This window comes from Eriocheir sinensis, chromosome 25, assembly GCF_024679095.1.
Source record: "Eriocheir sinensis breed Jianghai 21 chromosome 25, ASM2467909v1, whole genome shotgun sequence".
NCBI classification, from domain to species: domain Eukaryota; kingdom Metazoa; phylum Arthropoda; class Malacostraca; order Decapoda; family Varunidae; genus Eriocheir; species Eriocheir sinensis.
The window spans coordinates 10,287,012-10,302,762 of record NC_066533.1 but is presented as its reverse complement, the minus strand read 5'-3'; positions in this window follow the sequence as shown (position 1 = coordinate 10,302,762).

The following is a 15,751-nucleotide window of genomic DNA, read 5'->3' as shown; positions in this document are numbered from 1 at the left end:
TCGCGTGTCAAGTCTTACCCTCCTCCACCTCCTCCTGGTCGTCTCCTTTCCTCCACGTCTCTCCATCTCTCTTTCTCTCCACATATACCCTCCTACTCCCCTCCCTTCCCTCCCCGGCATCTACTCCTTTCGTTCACGTATACCTCCAGCTCACCACCACCACCACCACCACCACCGCCCCCCCGTGACCTGAGTGTGACAGTCTGCGTCGGGCCCTGCACTTCTGGCGTAATAGTTGGTTCCTCTCCTGATATCTGTCGACGGGAGTGAGTGCGGAAGAGAGGCGAGGAGAGGAGAGGCGAGGCGGTATGGCGAGGTGGCGGGCGGGGTGGTTGGGCGGGTTTTGGGGTTGGTTGGTGGTGGGTCTTTGGGGTGGCGGTTGGCGGGTTGGTTGGTAAGTTGGTAGGTTTTTTTGAATGGCTATCGGGATGGTTAGTAAGTTTGCGTTTTGGGGAGTTGATTGGGCGAGTTTGACGGGTTTGTGGGCGGTTTGGTAGGTTGGTTGGTAGGTTGACGGCTCTTTGATGGAGATGGTTGACGGGTTAAATAGTAAGATAAAGAGTAAGAGTAATAGTAGTAGTTGTAGTAGTAGTAATAGTTGGTTGAATAGCCTAAATGTTTCATGGTTGAGTGTTTTGGTGAGTGACTGGGTGACTGGCTGGTTGATTTGATGGTTGACTGGATGACTGGCCCACTCTCTTTCTCTCTTTCTCTCTCTCTCTCTCTCTCTCTCTCTCTCTCTCTCTCTCTCTCTCTCTCTCTCTCTCTCTCTCTCTCTCGTTGTCTGCCTTTTTAGCTTAGTTTATGCCGGGAAAAATTAAAGAAAACGGAGCTACAAAGGTTAATTATTACGTAAGGTAAAAACGAGTTAATGATAAAAGTAATGCGCCTTTTCATATATTAGTTTCTTTTTATTCTGCGTTAATAGACTAGTGGAAGGGGAGTGTGTGTGTGTGTGTGTGTGTGTGTGTGTGTGGAAAGACGTCAGTGTGTGTAACTTTGCTTTCCATCTCTCTCTCTCTCTCTCTCTCTCTCTCTCTCTCTCTCTCTCTCTCTCTCTCTCTCTCTCTCTCAAGGGAAGAACGAAAAAATAATTACTACACAGTCTTCGTTTCTCGCACAACTCAAGAATATCAGGAAACACCACCACCACAAACAACAACAACAACAACAATGACAACAAAACCTCTTCCTCCTCCTGGTCTTCTCCTTTCCTCCACGTCTCTCCATCTCTCTTTCTCTCCACACACACACACCTTCCCTCCCTCCCTCCTTCACCTATACCTCCATCTCTCCCCCTCTCACCACCACCAATATCACCACCACCATCATCACTACCACCATCACCACCCTCACCACCAACACCACCCGCAACAGCAACAGTAGCAAGAACAGGCATAAAAACTTGGTCGAGGAATTAGCATATACACAACCAAATGCAAAATAACTAACTAGGCGTCGGGAAATGGATGAATAAGTTAGTCATGGAAAAGGATGAAAGAAAGAAAGAAAGAAGGAAAGAAAGATCGGAAGAAATTATTAATGCAGACGAGACCGAGAAAAAAATGTATAAATGGAGATACGTTGCCTAAGAGAATATGTAATGCATCAATAAAACATGGGAAGAAGAAGAAGAAGAAGAAGAAGAAGAATTAATGCATCAACGTAAATCTTAGTGCGAAAAGCCAACAAATATGTGTACACACACACACACACACACACACACACACACACACACACACACACACATACATACACACATAAAAAATCACAACGCGTCCCGGCAACATGTATAATTAAGTCGTAGAAAGCTCAGGGAAAGAAGACGAAGGCGACTGTCAAAAAGATGTGTGCGGGAGGAGGAGGAGGAGGAGGAGGAGGGGAAAGTAGAAGATACTGATAACGATTTTGAAGAAGAGGAGTTGCATGAAAACAATAGTGTGTGTGATTTCATAATACACAAAATTTGAATACAATTTATCAGTGTGTGAGCGCGGCGCCCCAAAAAAAGCCGCGTCGGGGCATTAACAGCAGCCCCGACGAGGCCTGTCGGGGTGATTGTTGCCCCGACGTGACCATCGGGGTGATCCCCGCACCGAAGTGACCGTCGGGGTGATTCTCGCACCGAAATTACCATCGGGGTGATCCCCTCGGAGTAATCGCTGCCCCGCGATCACCTCGTAAGGCCTCGTCGGTGCAGCGATCATTCGGCCAGGCCGCGTCGGTGCAGCGATCATTCGGCCAGGCCGCGTCGGTGCAGCGATCATTCGGCCAGGCCTCGTCGGGGCAGCGATCATTCGGCCAGGCCTCGTCGGTGCAGCGATCATTCGGCCAGGCCGCGTCGGTGCAGCGATCATTCGGCCAGGCCTCGTCGGTGCAGCGATCATTCGGCCAGGCCTCGTCGGTGCAGCGATCATTCGGCCAGGCCTCGTCGGTGCAGCGATCATTCGGCCAGGCCTCGTCGGTGCAGCGATCATTCGGCCAGGCCTCGTCGATGCAGCGATCATTCGGCCAGGCCTCGTCGGTGCAGCGATCATTCGGCCAGGCCTCGTCGGGGCAGCGATCATTCGGCCAGGCCTCGTCGGTGCAGCGATCATTCGGCCAGGCCGCGTCGGTGCAGCGATCATTCGGCCAGGCCGCGTCGGTGCAGCGATCATTCGGCCAGGCCGCGTCGGTGCAGCGATCATTCGGCCAGGCCGCGTCGGTGCAGTGATCATTCGGCCAGGCCGCGTCGGGGCAGCGATCATTCGGCCAGGCTGCGTCGGTGCAGTGATCATTCGGCCAGGCTGCGTCGGTGCAGCGATCATTCGGCCAGGCCGCGTCGGTGCAGCGATCATTCGGCCAGGCTGCGTCGGTGCAGCGATCATTCGGCCAGGCCGCGTCGGTGCAGCGATCATTCGGCCAGGCCGCGTCGGTGCAGCGATCATTCGGCCAGGCCGCGTCGGTGCAGCGATCATTCGGCCAGGCCGCGTCGGTGCAGCGATCATTCGGCCAGGCTGCGTCGGTGCAGCGATCATTCGGCCAGGCCGCGTCGGTGCAGCGATCATTCGGCCAGGCTGCGTCGGTGCAGTGATCATTCGGCCAGGCCGCGTCGGTGCAGTGATCATTCAGTCAGGCCGCGTCGGGGCAGCGATCATTCGGCCAGGCCGCGTCGGGGCAGCGATCATTCGGCCAGGCCGCGTCGGGGCAGCGATCATTCGGCCAGGCCGCGTCGGGGCAGCGATCATTCGGCCAGGCCGCGTCGGGGCAGCGATCATTCGGCCAGGCCGCGTCGGGGCAGCGATCATTCGGCCAGGCCGCGTCGGGGCAGCGATCATTCGGCCAGGCCGCGTCGGGGCAGCGATCATTCGGCCAGGCCGCGTCGGTGCAGCGATCATTCGGCCAGGCCGCGTCGGTGCAGCGATCATTCGGCCAGGCCGCGTCGGTGCAGCGATCATTCGACCAGGCCGCGTCGGGGCAGCGATCATTCGGCCAGGCCGCGTCGGGGCAGCGATCATTCGGCCAGGCCGCGTCGGTGCAGCGATCATTCGGCCAGGCCGCGTCGGTGCAGCGATCATTCGGCCAGGCCGCGTCGGTGCAGCGATCATTCGGCCAGGCCGCGTCGGGGCAGCGATCATTCGGCCAGGCCGCGTCGGTGCAGCGATCATTCGGCCAGGCCGCGTCGGGGCAGCAGCACCGCACAACCGCAACACACACGAGGGGCACAGCGTGCAGGGCGCCGCGAACCACCTGCATCGCTCGTACCCGCGTCTCCAGGCTGCCGCAACCTCTTGTATTCAGCCTACAACAGCTGACGGTTGCGGGGAGCGTCCCGGATTGTTCTGGCTTCAAGGTGGCGCCTTGTGGCAAAGTCGTGAAAACGAATGAGAGCAAAGGAACGTCGTAGGTATTGGGTGAAGGTGTCCCTCTGCCCCAGGGGATGAGGACCGCGGGGACTGGGCAGCAGTACACCTGGACGACTGGTTGTCAGCTCTGACTCCAGGAGTGGCCGATGGGGGCCGTCCTGCCGCGACAAGCGGCAAGTCGTCGACCTCGTCCCAGACGAGCTCAGCCCCCGTCTGTGTGGCCTTACCAGCCACCTACAGGCGGATTCTTTCCTCTGTCTGGGTGCTGCTGTCCACCATCGGAGTAGTCAGCGTGCGGGCGCGGTGTTCAAGTCCCGCCCGACGCTACAAGCTGACAGTTTTCAGTCATCGCCGAGTGGCCAAAGAGTACCCACATTCTGTCCTGATGACCATCTATCAACCCTTTCAAGAGGATCAAAGATGAGCTCCAGGGGACAGCATGAACCAAATAAAGATGGCACCACTATAAAAACGCTTTCCTATGCCATAACGGACTTTGGGGACCTACCATGAAAAATCTACCTGCGCAATAGGTAAAAGCAAAGTTTGCTGCTCGTGGCTTCGATGGTCATCTCCGTCACACTGACCCTTGAGACTGTGGTGGGGAAAAAAAACATTACCCCGGCCAGTGTGACATCTGGATTACCACAATTAAACTTCCCCAGGTACCCATTTATCGACCACCCCGAAAGGGAGAATGAATAACTGGGTGAGATGCACGCCGACTGACCAGGCCGAGATTCGAACCTGGTCCCGTAGGTAGACACGCTAACCCCTTCACCACGGAGGCCAAAAAAAAAAAAAGAGAAAAGAAAAAAACTCGTCCATCCTTCCTTTCTTCCTTTTTTCCCATTCCTTTTGTTCATATTGTTGGTGATGAGTAAATATAACGTCCTCTTGTTATTCAGGTCAACCGCGTGGGTGTTTGTGTTGTTGTTGTTGGTGGTGGTGGTGGTGATGGTGGTGGTGGTGGTGATTAGGGGGTGGGGGGGGAAGGAAGGTGAGGAGATAAGCGTAGGAAGGGAAAGAGCCACAGGGAAGAATACGCGTAAATAATAAACAGGAAAGGTCAAAGCTGCCGCCAGAAGAAGAAAGATATGAAGAACAGGAGGAGGAGGAGGAAGAGAAGAAGAAGAAAAAAAAAGAAGTGGAAGAGGCGGAAGAACAAGAACGAGATGGAAAAATGAAAAAGGAGGAAAAATGAAAAGAAAAGGAAATAACAAGGAAGAAAGAAAGATAAAAATGAAGATCCGGATGAAGAAAAAAGAAATGAAGAGAATGAACTGGAAATAGAAGAAAAAGAAAAAGAAGAAGAAGAAGAAGAAGAAAAAAAAAAGGTGATGATGGAGAGAGAGAGAGAGAGAGAGAGAGAGAGAGAGAGAGAGAGAGAGAGAGAGAGAGAGAGAGAGAGAGAGAGAGAGAGAGAGAGAGAGAGAGAGAGAGAGAGAGAGAGAGAGACGGACAGACAGAGAGGAAGGATAAGAAAAAAGGAAAGAAAGAAAGACAAAAGGAGAACGAAGAAAAGATGATCATTGCCTGCCTGCCTCGTGTGTGTGTGTGTGTGTGTGTGTGTGTGTGTGTGTGTGTGTGTGTGTGTGTGTGTGTGTGTGCTGGAAACGATTATCCCCCCCACAGTTACTTTTCCACGTGCTTCCTTTCACAATGTCCTCAGGTGTGGGGAGGGAGCGAAAAGAAGGAGGTGAAGGAGAGAAGGGAAGAATCACAAGAGACACAAGGAAAGAAGGAGAGAAGGAAGGAAGGAAGGCACTGTAAATTAGGACACAAAATAAGAAAAAGAAAGGAAGAAAGTAACGAAAAAGAAGGTGAGGGAGAAAAGGAAGGAAAGGAGGAAAGACAAAAGAGAAAAGCAAAGAAATGGAAGGAGGAATTGCGATAAGGAAAGAAAGGAGAAAGAGGGAGAAAAGGAGATTGTTTAAAGAGAGAATCAGGAGTAGAAGGAACAGAAGAGTTTGGGATTAAAGAAAAGGGAGAGAAGGAAGAAAATGAAGTAGGACAGGAGGAAGAGGAGAAAGGAGAAAACTTTAAAGAGTGTCAGGAGAAGGAGGAGGAGGAGGAGGAGGAGGAACAAGATGATTTAGGAATAAGTAAAAAAGCGAAAAAGAAAGAGAAGAAGGGAAAGAGGAAGATCATGAAAGAAAGGCGAAAGCTGTTGAGAGAGAGAGAGAGAGAGAGAGAGAGAGAGAGAGAGAGAGAGAGAGAGAGAGAGAGAGAGAGAGAGAGAATTAGGAGGAGGAGGAGGAGGAGGAGGAGAAGGAACAGAAGAAGAGATGAATGAAAAACAGTGAACATAAAGATAGGAGCTACAAAACACAAAGAATAAGGGAGGAGAGGAAGAGGAGAGGAATGGAAGGAGAAGAGATGAAGAGAGAGTATTGCAGGGAGAAGAAAAAATAGATAAAAAGGGAAAGAAAAATCAGGGCAGAAGAGGATGCTGGAGAAGGGAGAAAAAGAAGAGGCAGGAGGTAGACAGTGGAGACAAAGAGGATAAGAGTAAGAGGAAGGAAGAGGAAGGATTTTACATGCGGTAGGATTAATAAAGGGGATAGACGGAGAGGTAAGGAGGAGGTAGGATGCCCAGGTGAGAGAAACGGAAGGGAAGACAAGAAGTAAAGACAAGAGAGAAAGGGAGAAAGAAAGAAAGAAGGGAAGGGAGGATCGGACAGTAAGAAAGAAAAAGAAAAGAAAGATAGTAAGAAAGGGGAACGGAAGGGGGAACAGGAAGAAAAGATAAGACAGAAAGAAAGAAAGAAAGAAAAAGACAGTAAGGAACGGAAACGGAAAGAGGAACACGAAGAAAAGACAAGAAAGAAAGAAAGAAAGAAAGTAAGAAAGGGAAACGGAAGTGAGGACAAGAAGATAAGATAAGGCTGTAAGTAATAAAGAGAGAGAAAGAAAGAAAGAAAGAAAGGAAAGGAATACGTGAGAATAGAAAGAAAACAATAAGGTGGAATAGAAAGAGAGAAAAGAAAACAGAAAAAAGAAAAACAAGGGAAAGAAAGGAAAGGAAACGGAAAGGAGGAAGATTAGAGCAAAGCGAAAACAAGAAGAAGAGAAGACAAGGTGAAAACAAGACTAAGAAAGATAAAGAAAGTAGAAGACAATATGAGAACAAAGTGAAGACAAGGAGACAATGAGCGAAGACAAAACAAGAACACGAACAAGACCACAAACGAAGACAAGATGAGAGAGAACAAAATAAAAACAAACTAACAATAACAGAAGACAAGAACACGAACGAGAACAAAAACAAAGGCGAAAACAAGATGAGAACAAGAAGACAGGACGAGAAAACAAAACAAAATCACGTACAAGAACAAAAAATGAAGACAAGCTGAGAGAGAACATAACAAAGACAAAACAGCAAAGATAGAAGACAAAGAACGAAGACAAGATGGAAGAGAACAAAACAAAAAAACAACACGAATAAAAGAACGAAGACAAGAGAACAAAATGAAAAAGAAAAAAAAAGAATAGAAGACAATAACAAGCGCAAGAACAAAGACAAAACCACATCAAACCACACCGCACCACCACAGTTCCACATCAACACAAACACACCACTCGCCTCCCCTTGACTCGGCTCGGCTCGCGGCTCCACTCGCCTCCCCGCGCTCAGGTTGCACAGCGCCCTTAGCCTTGGAACGCGTGTCAGCCGCTGTTACACCTCCGCAGCTGGCCGCCGACACTCGAGGTGATATAAATTAGTTTAACCATCGGGCACTCACACCGACCGCGCCCCCTTCCTCCTCCTCCCTTATCTTCCTCGTCCTCTTCCCTCTTCCCTCTTCCTCGTCCTCTTCCTTCCCCTCCTCGTCATCTTCCTTCTCCTCTTCCTCCTCTTCATAGCCCAGGTCACAGCAACCCAACCCAACGCAACCCCCCCGTCTTAGCCATTGAAATCCCCGCCTCTTCCTCCTCCTCCTTCCTCCTCCTCCTCCTCCTCCTCCTCCTCCTCCTCCTTCTCCTCCTCCTCCTCATCCTCATCCTTCCTGACTTTCATACGTGAGGGTTTGTATTTCCTGGCTTTCGTGTCGACTTCCATCGCCTGAATGTTTTAACGCTTCTCTGGGGGTTGGGGGAAGTGTCTGTGTGTGTGTGTGTGTGTGTGTGTGTGTGTGTGTGTGTGTGTGTGTGTGTGTGTGTGTGTCCATCACGGTCCTCGCACTTTTTTTTACCTCTCCCAATCTCACCTTTCACCTTTTCTCCTCCTCCTCCTCCTCCTCCTCCTGCCTTCTGTCCATCCATCGCACACATATTTGATGGTAAAGTAGGAAAGGTCTTCCCCAAAGAGAGAGAGAGAGAGAGAGAGAGAGAGAGAGAGAGAGAGAGAGAGAGAGAGAGAGAGAGAGAGAGAGAGAGAGAGAGAGAGAGAGAGAGAGAGAGAGAGAGAGAGAGAGAGAGAGAGAGAGAGAGAGAGAGAGAGAGAGAGAGAGAAGAAGAAGAAGAAGAAGCAAATTAACGAAAATGAAAAACAAATGATGAATAAATGAAAGCAGTAGTAAAAATATAACAACACACACACACACACACACACACACACACACACACACACACACACACACACACACACACACACACACACACACACACACACAGAACCTAAGCAAGATTGAAACAAATAAGGGACTAAGTGTGATGTATATAAATGTAGGGATAATATCTAGAAAACTGAAACTACAAGACTGCTTAAAGAAAAAAAGGACCCAAGATCGTATAGTTAACGGAAACAAAGCTGAATGAGGTCATTCAAATAGTGTTTGATAACAATTACAATGTATGGAGGAAGGATAGAAAGGGTAAAGGTGGTGGAGGAGTGATGATAATTACGAGGAAGGAGTTATTAGTTTAATCAGTTGTTTATGGAGAAGGAAAGGCGGAAATAGTGAGTGTTAATCTGGAGAACACAAACAGAGAAATGATGACGATAATAACAACCTATGTAGCACCAAGGACAAACTCATGGAACAAGGAAGAATATGAGACCATGATTGAAGATAGCATTCAGAGTTTGAGTAGGTGACTCAAAGCAAACAAGAGTCTTGTTAGTTGGAGACTTCAACTGTAAGGAGGTAAATTGGGAAACTTTTGAAAGTGGAGGTTGTGAAACGGCATGGGGGGAAAGATTTTTAAGATTGACTATGGAGAATTTGATGATGCAGTGGGTGACGGAAAACACAAGATACAGAAATGACGATGAACCGGCGAGACTGGACCTGGTGCTACCGAAGGGAATGCACTTGTTAAAGGAATTAAGGTATGGTTGCCCCCTGGGAAAGAGTGATCGCGTGATAATAGAGATGGAGACAGAGGAGGAAGGCACCGAGGAGGACGAATCATATAAAAGAAACAGGAGAAACTATAGGAAGGCGGACATGGAAAAACTTCAGAAATACTATGGAGAGCTGGACTGGGAAAAGTTGAGGAGAACAATCGAGGTGCAGGAAAAGTATGATATTTTTATGGAGGCGTATGAAACAGGAGTGATGAAATATGTATCATTATATAAACCCAAAGAAAAAGGAAAGAAGGATTGATTTAATGCAAGATGTGAAGATGCAAAGGAAAAAAGAGACAAAGCATGGAAGAGATAGAAAAAAAATAAGAATCAAAGGATTAAAGAAGATTTTAAGATAGCAAGAAAAGAATACGTGACAATAAGGAGAGAAGAAGAGAAAGGATATGAAAAGGATATTATCGAAAAGTGCAAGGAATAACCTAAACTGTTTTATAGATTCTTTTTTTTTTTACAACAAAGGAGGCAGCTCAAGGGCACAAAAAAAAACAATAATAAAAAAAAGCCCGCTAATCGCTGCTCCCATAAAAGAATCAGAAGAGGTGGCCAAAAGCAAGGTCAAATTCGGGAATGGAAAAATCAAACCAAGGGAAAAAATAGAAAGACTGAAAGATGGAAATAAGATAATCGAAGATCTTAAAGACATGACTGAGCTGCTAAACAAGAGGTTCCAGCAAGTTTTTACAAAAGAATCACAATTCAATGAATAACAAGTTGACAAAATAAATGTTTATATAGATGAGGTTATAGGAAATAAAGAGATGTTTAAAATAATGGAGGAAGTGGAAGAGAGGAAAGCAGTACGACCGGATGGAGTCTCAGGTATTATATTGAAAGAATGCAGAAATCAGCTGGTTGGACCGGTATATCATATCATAAAATGCTCAATAGCAACTGGTAAATTACCAAAAGGAATGGCGGAGGGCTGAGGTGGTCCCTATATATAAAAGTGGAAAAAAAGAAGAACCCCTGAACTACAGACCAGTATCATTAACCAGTGTAGTTTGTAAAATATGCGAGAAAGTGATAAAGAAACAATGGACGAAATTTCTAGAACATAATATGATTACAGAAAAACAATATAGCTTTAGAAAAGGGCGCCCATGTGTAACAAACTTACTGAGCTTTTACTCAAGAGTGACAGACATAACACAGGAGAGGGGCGGATGGGTAGATTGCGTGTACTTGGACCTGAAGAAGGCTTTTGACAAAGTTCCACACACAAGATTAATATGGAAGCTGGAAAATAAAGAAGGTTTGAAAGGGAAAATGAAGAACTGGATGGAAAGTTACTTAAGGGGAAGAGAGATGAGAACAGTGGTAAAGGACATGAAATCGGAATGGAGAATTGTAGATAGTGGAGTGCCCCAAGGATCGGTATTGGCAGTCACCGCCGAGTGGCCTAAGACTACCCACATGCTGTCCTGAAGACCACCCATCAACCCGGACTCTAGAAGAAACCGTCCAGTGAATCAAAAATGAGTTCCGGGGGACAGCATGAGCCAAGCATAACTGGCGCCACTATAAAAAAAAAAATTGCCTGCGCCATAACGGGCTTGGGCCGACCACCAGCTAGGCCCCTGAAGAAAGCCTACAGGCGCTATAAGTTGAGATGTAAAAAAAAAAAAAAAAAAAATTCCTGGTATAAATAAATGATATTCCAGAGAAGGTAAGCAGTTATATGAGCCTGTTTGCAGACGATGCGAAACTGCTGTGACATATAAGAAACAGTAAAGACTGTGGAATTCTGCAAGAGGACCTAAATAAGATTTGGAACTGGAGTCTGAAATGGGAGATGGAGTTCAGTGTGAAGAAATGTCATGTAATGGAAATGGGAAAGAGTGAAGGGAGACCAAAATGGACATATAAAATGGGAGATGGAGAAATATTTAAAAAAAATAAAAGTTAAAGAAGAGAGAGATCTGGGAGTGACAATACAGCCTGAGAGTCATGTTAAAAAGATATTCGGTGATACGTATAGAATGGTAAGAAATATAGGATTAGCATTCCACTACATGGATAAGGATATGATGAAAAATATAATAACCACAATGATTAGACCAAAATTTGAAAACGCGGAAACGGTGTGGTCTCCCCATAAGAAGAAACACAAAAGAAACTAGAAAGAATACAAAGGATGGCAACGAAAATGGTTCCAGAACTGGAGGGATTGTCATATGAAGAAAGGTTAAAGGAAATGGACCTACCAACACTGGAACAAAGAAGAGAAAGGGGAGACCTAATACAAATATATAAATTATTGATCAAAATGGAAGTAGACAATGAGGAGTTACTACTAAGAGAAGGAAGAAACGTCAGCAACACAAGAGAACACAGTAAAATATTGAGGAAAGGATTGAGACATAAAGAAATATAGCTTCCCGCAAAGAAACATAGAGGTTTGGAACAGACTAAGTGAAGATGTAGTATCGGCGAAGAGTGTGCATTAAGGAAGAGCTGGATAAATACAGATATGGAGACGGGACCACACGAGCGTAAGCCCAGGCCCTGTAAAACTACAACTAGGTAAATACACACACACACACACACACACACACACACACACACACACACACACACACACATACACACACACAGTACCCCCCTCACCCCGCCCACCCACAACTCCTGCTCACACAAACACTCACATGCTATTTCCAGAAGGTAAACAAAAAATACATATATAAAAATGAATAAATAAATAGAGAAATAGGCATCACCTCTTTTGAAAGGCCTCGGGGAAGACACCTTTTGACAAGCCCCAAAGCGGATCATTTTTCAAACACCTTCACCATTTCCACTTTACATTGCCCTCTCCCAAAGACGCACCAATACCACACCATACAACTAGTTTCTACGTACACACACACACACACACACACACACACACACACACACACACACACACACACACACACACACACACGTTTCCTGCCCTTCTTTCCTTCCTCTCTTTTTTTTTTTCATCGCCGTATTCCATCTTTCTTCTCTCTTCCTTCTTCCTCCTCGCCCTCCTCTTCCTCCTCCTCCTTCTCTCCTTCTACTCTTACTCCTCCTACTCCTACTTGTCTTCCTTTCCTCCTTATCCTACTTCTTCATAGCAAGGGAAAGAAGGAGACTGAGGAGGAGGAGGAGGAGGTGGACGAGGAGGAGGAGGAGGAGAACAGATTTAGTCCTTCCTGGAGAATGGAACGAGGAGAGAAAAGAGACGTAGAGAGAGGAAGAGAAAGAGATAGCCTGAGTGAGTGAGGAAAAAGAAAGAGGCAGCGAGAGAGAGAGAGAGAGAGAGAGAGAGAGAGAGAGAGAGAGAGAGAGAGAGAGAGAGAGAGAGAGAGAGAGAGAGAGAGAGAGAGAGAGAGAGAGAGAGAGAGAGAGAGAGAGAGAGAGAGCAACGTTATAGAGAAAAAGAAGAGAAAGTGCAAACGAGGAGAAAGAGAAAACAAGGTAGTACATAGAAAGATAAAAAGAGGTAGAATAAAGAAGAGAGTGAGGAAAGAAGAGAAAGGGGTACTAAAGATTAAGACAAAGAGGTAGAAAAGATAAGAAAGTGAGCAAGTGGATGAGGAATTAGAAGGAAGAAGGTAGTAGAGAGGAAGATAAGGAGGGAAGTGGAGGAAAATGAAATAATAACGAGGGGAGAAAACAGTAGTAGAGTTTATGATGAAATTCTAGACATGAAGAGAGAGACCAAATGAGGAGTGAGAAAAATGGGTATAAGAAAGTTAAGAAAATAAAACGGAAAAGAGAAAGACATAGGTAGAGAAAAATAGAGTAAGTGAATGAGAAGGAAGCAAAGATAAAGATGTAAAGTGAAGAGAATGAGAGTTAAGAATAAAGACAAGGAGGAAGAGAAGAAAACAGAATGAAAGAGGTAGAGGAAAAAGGTAAATGAATAAGGAGAAAGAAAAGATAAAGATGTAAAGTGAAAAGAATGGGAGTTAAGAATAAAGACAAGGAGGAAGAGAAGAAAACAGAATGAAAGAGGTAGAGGAAAAGAGTAAATGAATAAGGAGAAAGAAAAGATAAAGATGTAAAGTGAAAAGAATGGGAGTTAAGAAAAAAGACAAGGAGGAAGAGAAGAAAACAGAATGAGAGGTAAAGGAAAAGAGTGAGTGAATAAGGAGAAAGAAAACGTATAGAGAGGAGGAGGAGAAAGAGCTGGAAAGTGCCGGCCCGTCTTGGCGTGTCCGTGCCTGGAGGGGTCTGACGAGGGGCCTGAGGAGCCGGGTCGTGCCTTACACACCTGATTAAGGGCGACGCGCAATGGCAAGGTAGCGAGATGAGGGGCGGCAGACGGGCGGGTGTGGGTGACGCTGGACTGAAGGGATGTGAGTGTTGGTGAGTGGGTGTGAGGTTAGGTGGGGGATATTTGACTGGCTGACTGTGTGGGTGAGTGTTCATAATGTAAGACTAACTGATTGGACTGGTTGACTGACTTATGTAAGATTGACTGACTGTGTTGGTAGGTGTGGGTGTACGCTAAACTAACTGACTGTCTAGGGGAGTGTGTTACAAGATTGATTGGCTGACTGACTGAATGACTGGCTGACTGATTGACTGAATATACGTTTATGGATGGGATATGAGACTGATTGACTGACTAGATATGTGTGTGTTCATGTGAGCGAGACTTGACTGCGCATGTGACTGTGGGTGTAATGGAAGATTGACTGACTACGTGAATGTGACGCAAGACTGAATGACTGACTAGCTGACTGACTGACTGAGTGGGTGTAATGCATGACTGACTACTGACTGACTGAGTGGATGTAATGCATACCTGATTACTGACTGACTGAGTGGAAGTGACGCTAAACTGACTAACTAACTGACATTGTGTAGAACTGACTGACTGCGTGACAAACTGACTAATAGCATAAAGGTTGTATATAAAAAGGAAGTGTGTCAGTAGGACATAATGAAGATAAACACTTAACCAGGAGCAACATACTAACCCAGATCTCAGAGGTGAATGAATAAGAGAGGCAATTTTTAGTTCTTGATGAGAGATAATTAAAGAGCCAGCAGGTGCGTCATTTACCTGGATGGCGGCGTAATTAACACAGGTAACTAGAGACACCTGGTAATGAAGGACAGAATAGAGGTAGATAACGAATTGGATAGAGATGGATGACACTGTATATAGATGGATGACAAACTGGATAGATGGATGACAAACTAGATAGATGGATAACAAAGTGTATAGAGATGGATGACAAACTGGATAGAGATGGATGACAAACTTGATAGATGGATGAAAACTGGGTGGAGAAAGACGTAGATTTGATTAGATGGATGTATATGGATTGCTGTGTTAAAGTAGGTTTCAATTTCTTTCTCCACTCGAATGGATGTGAAGTGGATGAAGGTGGATGCTTAACTGTTATATTGTTTTCTGTTAATAGGTTTCAGTCTTTTTTGTTTACACTTTGAATGACTGTTATTGTTTTTTTAAGTGGATGAAGATGGATGTTTATTCTACTCTTCTTCTTACGTTTCCTCCCTTACTATTCATTTTTCATCATTCCATCTTTCTTCTTCTTCCTTTCCCAAGTTTAATATTATCTACTAGACTCCCTTTTTAAACATTTTCCTTCTCCCTCCCTTACGTCCTAGTCATCTCTATCTCTTCATTTTTCCTTCTTTTCCTTTTTTTCTGGTTAATGTTATCTTGCAAACCTCTTACTTCCCACATTTTATTCTTCTTACTCCCTCTTTTCCTATCCATTTTAATCATTTTTTTCTTTTTTCTTTTCCTATTCATTTTTATCTCTTCATTTTTCCTTCTTTTCCTTTTTTTCTGGTAAATGTTATCTTCCAACCTCTTACTTCCCACATTTTATTCTTTTCCCTCCTTCTCTCATCCATTTTAATCTTCTTTCCTATTTTCATTTTTCTGTTTAATATTTTCAGGGTTTTACTTCCCACGCCTCCTCCTTTTTCCCTCCCTCTCCATTCATATATATTTTTAACTTTCCTTTCTTTCCTTCCTTTTTCTTATCTCTTTCCTTCATCTTCCCTTTCTTCATTCTGCATTACCTACCATTTTCTTTTTCTCACAACTCTTTTTTCTCTATCCTTTCCTCTCTATTCACGTTTCTCCTTTCTTTTTTTTCTTTACTCTCTCTTTCTTCATTCTCCTTTACCTACCGTTTTATTTTTTTTCTCTGTCGCTTTCACTCCCTTCCTTTATCTTTTTTTTCCCCGTCCATTCTCTCTGTTCCGTTCTTTATTGCCCATTCCATCATCCCTTCACTTCCATTACTTCCCTTTCCACTTTTCTCTCCCTCCTATTCTTTTCCTCCCTTGTTCCCTATCTCTGTTCTACGATAGCTCTCCTCCTCCTCCTCCTCCAAGCCACGAAGGACTGATAATCAAAAACCGTTGTGGAATCGTCGAAAAAAGAAAACTCTATAAGAAAAATAAACTGTCACATAATTCACAGAATCATACTAATTACATCAATGTCAAGAGAGAGTGCGAAAGGAAAATCAGAAAACAGAAACGCGAATATGAGATGAAAATATCACTCGATGCTAAGAAAAATCCCAGGTTATTTTTCAGTTACATAAGAAACAAAAAAACTTAAAAA